We start from the raw sequence: 6,720 nt of genomic DNA on the forward strand, positions 1-6,720 counted from the left end.
AACCAGCAAAGGAAAAGAAAACACGGGAGACAGAAAGCGGCTGGCCTCCGCCTCTTGGCCAAATTGTTCAGCATGTTTTTCAATTACTTGGCAAGCTCCAGAGCTGTGCTGGAAGTTCATTTTCTATTCTGCGAGGGAAAACAAAGGCAGGGAGGGGCGATTGTTCCTAGCAAATTTGGGCAACTTTGCTCCCAGTCAGACAGAACTCATGATCGCATGATCATGATCGTTTTTCACCCTTCATCTCTCCTCCACTTTCTTCTCCTTTGTCCTCCTCCTTCCTTAACTCTTCTCACTGAAGTTTGGGCCACTGGACCTGGGTGGGGGTGGAGTGGGGAGGAAGTGGCCAGTGGTTTAGCGCTCCACTGCTAACAGAAATGTGGTTTGAATCCCCCAGCTGCTCCATGGGGGAAAGCTGTGGCAGTCTGCTTTCATAAAAGATTTGTAGCCTTCCAAAGCCTATGAGGCACTAGAAATTACCACTTAATGGTAATTGGTCTTGTTTTGTTTTTGGTTAGCCCTGGGGGCTACTAGAGTATGAAGATATGGAGTGGTTTACCATTTTCCTGATGTTCAACCTTTTGGATGATTTGTTTCCCTCAGTTCAGGTATGGTCAATTTTGTTGTCTTCTATAGAGGACCTTTTTGTAGTGTATCTGGAGTCCTGGGAAATGAAGGAGATGTGAGAGCATGAAATTATGTTGAGATTATGTTTCTATATAACCACCACCCTGTATGTAACCATTTTGAGTAGGTAGCCATTTGTGCAAAAAGCCTCAGCACGTACCTCACACTTTAGTGCCTTAGTTACTAGAAAAACCATAAAGACCTCACACCTAACTACCTCATCGATACTCTCAAATACACTCCTTAGCAACAACCAATCAGTAGATAGCACAGACATACCTTACCTAAAATAGTTAGAAATCACAGTTGGTGGCTTCGGCCCACTAGGCAGAGCCAATCAAGTAGGAACAACTAGCAACTTGGGAAATGTCAACCAATCCTGTAATTTTCTAATTAAAACTTTCTTGTTTCTGTTGAGACCCCTATATAAACCCCATTACCCCTGAGTTTGAGGCTCTCAATCCTAAACCGCTCTGTCGGTGACGGTTGGGGGTCCGAGCTCAAGCTCGAATAAACAACCCCCATGCTTTTGCAGTGGAATCGGCTCCTTGATGGTTATTTGGGGATTTAAGGACTGGGCACAACATTTGGGGGCTCGTCCGGGATCCCCAGATACCCCAGGACTCCCGAACCAGGGGGTTGCAGCTGGCTGATAAGTGTTTAAATGTTTGATGTTTGTCTATGTGTGTTGCTTGGGGCCCATTTTCTGTAGAGCTGACTCAGGCCTAAGTGGACGCACAGGTGGGCCATCAGCTGGAGGACCTGGAAGACGTTCCAGGGCCTCCTCTTCTGGAAGGGGATTAGGAAACCCCTTCAACCTGGGGAGGAGATAAAAGTCATCCTCCATTCTGGAACCTGTAAAGGGACGGAGCGGGTCGCTCCCGCAGTACGGTGTGAGGCCGTCGTCCTACTTTCAGTTTTGCTTCCAATCTACAGGAGGCATATTTTGTTGGTCTCTTTGTGTGTTTGTTTGGTTCATATCAGTGTCTTTGGTTTTGTATAATCGGTGGACGGGCGAAATGGGACAAACTGTGACGACTCGTCTTTCTCTCCTGACTGACAATTTTAAAGAAGTTAGACAAAGGGCACACGATTTAAGTTTAGAAATAAAAAAAGGAAAATTTGTCACATTGTGTAACTCAGAATGGCCAACGTTCAACGTAGGATGGTCAGCCGAAGGTACATTTGATCTTCAGATTATTTTAAAGGTGAAAGAAGTTGTGTTCCGGTCCAGCGGGGGACACTCAGATCAGGGGTCGTATATTATCACATGGCAGGATTTAGTGGAAAACCCACCTCCTTGGTTAAAGCCGTTGTTACCTCTTTCTCTTCCTAAGCAGGCACCTAAACCCATACTGGCAGTGAAAACTTATACTGCCAGGAAGAAGGAACTTGAAGTCAAACCTTTGGCACCGACCTACCCAGTCCTTCAGGGTGGGCCGGAGGAAGACCTTCTCCCCCCACCCCCTTACCAAATCCTTTCAGCAGGTATTGCAGCTGGAGAGGGTGCACCACCCCAAGTGCCGGACGGTGGCGGGGCAATGGTAGCCACAGGTCCGGCAGCTGGCACCTGCGGAAGAATGCAGCACGCAGCCTCCTCTAGTGGACCAGCAGATTCCACGGTCTTGCTGTTGTGAGCCGCAGGGCCTGCAGACACAACCGGCAACCAGCAGCTTCACTATTGGCCTTTTGCCACTAGTGACCTGTACAATTGGAAAACTCAGAATGCCAAGTTCTCAGATAATCCCAGAGACTTAACTGACCTCCTAGAGACTATTCTGTTTATTCATCAGCCTACCTGGGACGATTGTCAATAGCTTCTCCAAATTTTATTCACTACTGAGGAAAGTGAGAGAATCCAGATGGAAGCCCGGAAATCTGTCTTGGGGGATAATGGGCAGCCCACTACTAATATAGTTGTGATTAATGCTACCTTCCCTTTGACTCGTCCTAATTGGGACTACAACATGGCTGAAGGTAAGGAGAGACTCCGGGTGTACCATCAGACTCTAATGGGAGGTCTCAGGGCAGCCGCAAGGAAGCCTACCAATCTGGCTAAGGTAGGTGACATACAGCAAGGGAGGGATGAAAGTCTGGCTGCTTTCTTAGAAAGATTAATGGATGCATTTCATCAATATACCCCCATGAATCCGGAAACATCTGAAACTAAGGCCGCACTAATCATGGCCTTTGTAAATCAAGCAGCCACAGACATTAGGAGAAAATTACAGAAAATTGACAGACTAAATGAAAAAAGTATTCAGGATTTAATGTTAGTTACAGAGAGGGTATATAACCATAGGGAAAATCCAGAGGACCGACAGGCCAAGGCACTAGAGGCAGCCAGTTACCGGAACACTTGGAACCTTGCAAAAATCTTACTCACCTCAACAATAGGGAGCGCCCAAGAAAGGGAACAGCAACTGCAGAAAATCGCAAAATACTGAGGTAAGGGGGATCCCCCCAAGGGAGGATGCCCTAAACTGAGCAAGGATCAGTGTGCCTATTGCAAGGGAAGAGGACATTGGGCAAAAGAGTGCCTAAATAAAAAGACTCCTAAACCACAGACTAAGGTACTAGAATTGGGAGAACTCAGTGATTAGGGGCGACGGGGTTTGGTCCCCCTCCCCGAACCCAGGGTAACCCTTAGAGTGGAGGGGACTCCAATCGATTTCCTGGTAGACACTGGGGCGCAACATTCAGTCTTACTTAAACCTCAAGGGAAATTGTCTAATAAAACCTCCTGGGTTCAAGGAGCCACAGGAACAAAACAATATTCATGGACTACCTGAAGAACAGTAGATCTCAGTGTGGGACGAGTATCCCACTCATTGATGGCAATTCCAGAGTGCCCTTATCCACTTCTCGGGAGAGATATACTAACCAAAAGAGGGGCACAAATCCACTTTCAAAAAGGAGGGGCAACCGTTATGGACAGTAAGGGCCAGACTATTCACGTGTTAACTGTGAACCTAGAAGATGAATATAGGCTCCACCAGCAACCCCCTCCTCCTCCATCTGAAGACATAAAACAGTGGTTATTAGCTTTTCCTAAAGCATGGGCTTAGGGAGGCATAGGGTTAGCAAAACATAGACCACCGGTTTATGTAGAAACTAAACTGGAATGGACCCGGTCGGAGTCCGACAGTACCCTATGTCACGAGAAGCCCGAGAAGGTATAACCCCTCACATCTGGTGCCTATTAAAACTAGGAATACTCCGACCCTGTCAGTCCACATGGAACACTCCTCTACTCCCTGTTCGGAAACCTCATTCCAATGACTATAGACTGGTGCAAGACCTCTGAGAGGTCAATAAGCAGGTCATAGACATTCATCCTACTGTTCCTAACCCATACACCCTCCTTAGTTCTTTACCCCCGGATCACCAGTGGTACTCAGTCTTAGACCTTAAAGATACTTTTTTTCAGCCTACCACTGGCCCCAAAAAGCCAGGACCTGTTTGCCTTTGAATGGACTGACCTGACAGAAGGCATTAGCGGACAACTGACCTGGACGATGTTACCCCAAGGGCTCAAAATCTCGCCCACAATTTTCGATGAAGCACTACAGGAAGACCTGGGTAAGTTCTGATCCAACCACCCTGGTCTCACGCTGTTACAATATGTAGATGATCTCCTAGTTGCTGCAGCAGACTACGAGACCTGCCTCCAAGGAACCAGAGACCTGCTCCAAACACTAGGACATATGGGGTACTAAGCATCAGACAAAAAGCCTCAACTTTGCCAGCCTGAGGTGAGCTATTTGGGGTACATATTAAAAGAAGAACAAAGATGGCTGACCAGGGCCCGCAAAGAGACTGTGCTAAAAATCCCTAGACCCAGCACCCCATGCGGAGTGCGGGAGTTCCTAGGATCAGCTGGCTACTGTAGACTTTGGATACCAGGTTTTACAGAACTAGCAAAGCCTCTCTATGAAGCAACTAAGGAAGGGCAGAAATTTCAGTAGACAGAGGCCATGGAAAAATCCTTTAATTTACTTAAAACTGCCCTTCTGTCCGCTCCTGCCCTCGGATTGCCGGATGTAACAAAACCCTTCCATCTATACGTTGATGAAAATAAAGGGGTAGCAAAAGGAGTTATAGTCCAACACCTAGGCCCCTGGAAAAGATTGGTAGCCTATCTCTCAAAAAAATTAGACCCAGTAGCAGCGGGGTGGCCCCCGTGCTTACGCATAATAGCACCAACAGCCTTATTAGTCAAAGACGTGAACAAACTTACACTGGGGCAGGAACTATATGTTACCACCCCGCATGCCATAGAAGGAACTCTTAAACAACCTCTCGATCAATGGCTCAGCAATGTGCGGCTCACCCACTACCAAGGACTGTTACTGAACCCAACCACGATTATCTTTCAGTCACCTACGGCACTGAACCCTGCCACCCTGTTACCAGATTCGGATTTGAGTGCTCTGCTCCATGATTGTGTGGACATTTTAGCTCAAGCACACGGGATCCGAGCTGACCTACGAGACACCACTTTACCAGATGCCGAAGTTACCTGGTATACGGATGGGAGCAGCTTTGTGCATGATGGACCACCACTGCAGGGGCGGCAGTGGTGATGGAAACTACAATAGGGCTGAGCCGTTACCGGCTGGAACATGGACCCAATGAGCTGAACTAATAGCATTAACCAAAGCCCTAACTTTGGGAAAAGACAGAAAAATTAAATGTTTATACGGACAGTCATTATGCTTTCGCCACGGCGCATATTCACAGGGCAATCTATTGGGAAATGGGGGCTACTAACCGCAGAAGGGAAGACAATTAAGAACAAAAACGAGATCTTAGATCTACTAGCTTCCCTGTGGCTCCCAAAGAAACTTGCCATCATTCATTGTCCGGGGCACCAGAAAATCACCACGCCAATTACCTGAGGCAACAATCTAGCAGACCAAACCGCCCGAGAAATTGCTCTGTCTACTGACCTACTATTAACTTCCAACCTACCTGATCCTGGGAGTCCTACTTTACCTGCAGATCCCAACTACATGGAGGAAGACTTAAAATGATTAAACAGTTACCCGGAACTCAGTGCGTATGCAATTGGTGGAAATCAGCAGATCACAAAGCCATCCTCCCCAAAAAGCTGGGAGAAGAAATTTTATTCAAAATACACCAAACCATCCATCTAGGAACCAAAAAAGATGCAGGAGTTATTAAAACGAGCAGATGTAATAATTAAAAATGTTCAATCTAAAATTGAAACAATTATTTCTGACTGTAAAGCCTGTCAGTTAACCAATGTTACTAAAAACCCCTCAAATCTAGGCTCCAGATCAAGAGGCAACACACCGGGGACTTGCTGGGAAGTGGACTACACGGAGGTAAAACCAGGAAAATATGGATATAAATATTTGTTAGTCTTTGTAGATACCTTTTCAGGGTGGGTAGAAGCCTTCCCCACCAAGTGAGAGACAGCTCATGTTGTAACCAAGAAACTATTAGAAGACATCCTACCCAGGTATGGTTTTCCTACTATGATAGGGTCAGATAATGGACCGGCATTTGTGTCTAAAGTAATACAGGGATTAGCAACTATTCTTGGGGCTAATTGGAAATTACATTGTGCTTACAGACCCCAAAGTTCAGGCCAGGTAGAAAGAATGAACAGAACTCTAAAAGAGACCTTAACAAAATTAACCATAGAGACTGGCGGGGACTGGGTGACTCTCCTCCCCTTTGCCCTATTTCGGGTCCATAACTCTCCTTATAGATTAGAATTAACACCTTTTGAAATTGTTTATAGTAGACCTCCGCCTATTGTTCCCAGGTTCCAGTCTGATTTGTTACTTGAAATTGATAATCATGAACTCATTTATTCCCTTCAAGCCCTGCAACAAGCCCAATGGGACATCTGGCCGAGCTTGAGAGATCTTTACCAATCTAATTCCCCTCCTGAACCTCACCAGTACCAACCCGGTGATTGGGTGTACGTGTGGAGACATCGACAAGAAACTCTACAACCTCGCTGGAGAGGACCTTACATCATAATCTTGACTACGCCCACCACCCTCAAAGTTGACGGAATAGCCTCCTGGATTCATCATACCCACGCCCGCAAAGCTG

This window comes from Orycteropus afer, unplaced genomic scaffold (assembly GCF_000298275.1).
Source record: "Orycteropus afer afer isolate SDZICR_OR568_19922 unplaced genomic scaffold, OryAfe1.0 scaffold00221, whole genome shotgun sequence".
NCBI lineage: Eukaryota > Metazoa > Chordata > Mammalia > Tubulidentata > Orycteropodidae > Orycteropus > Orycteropus afer.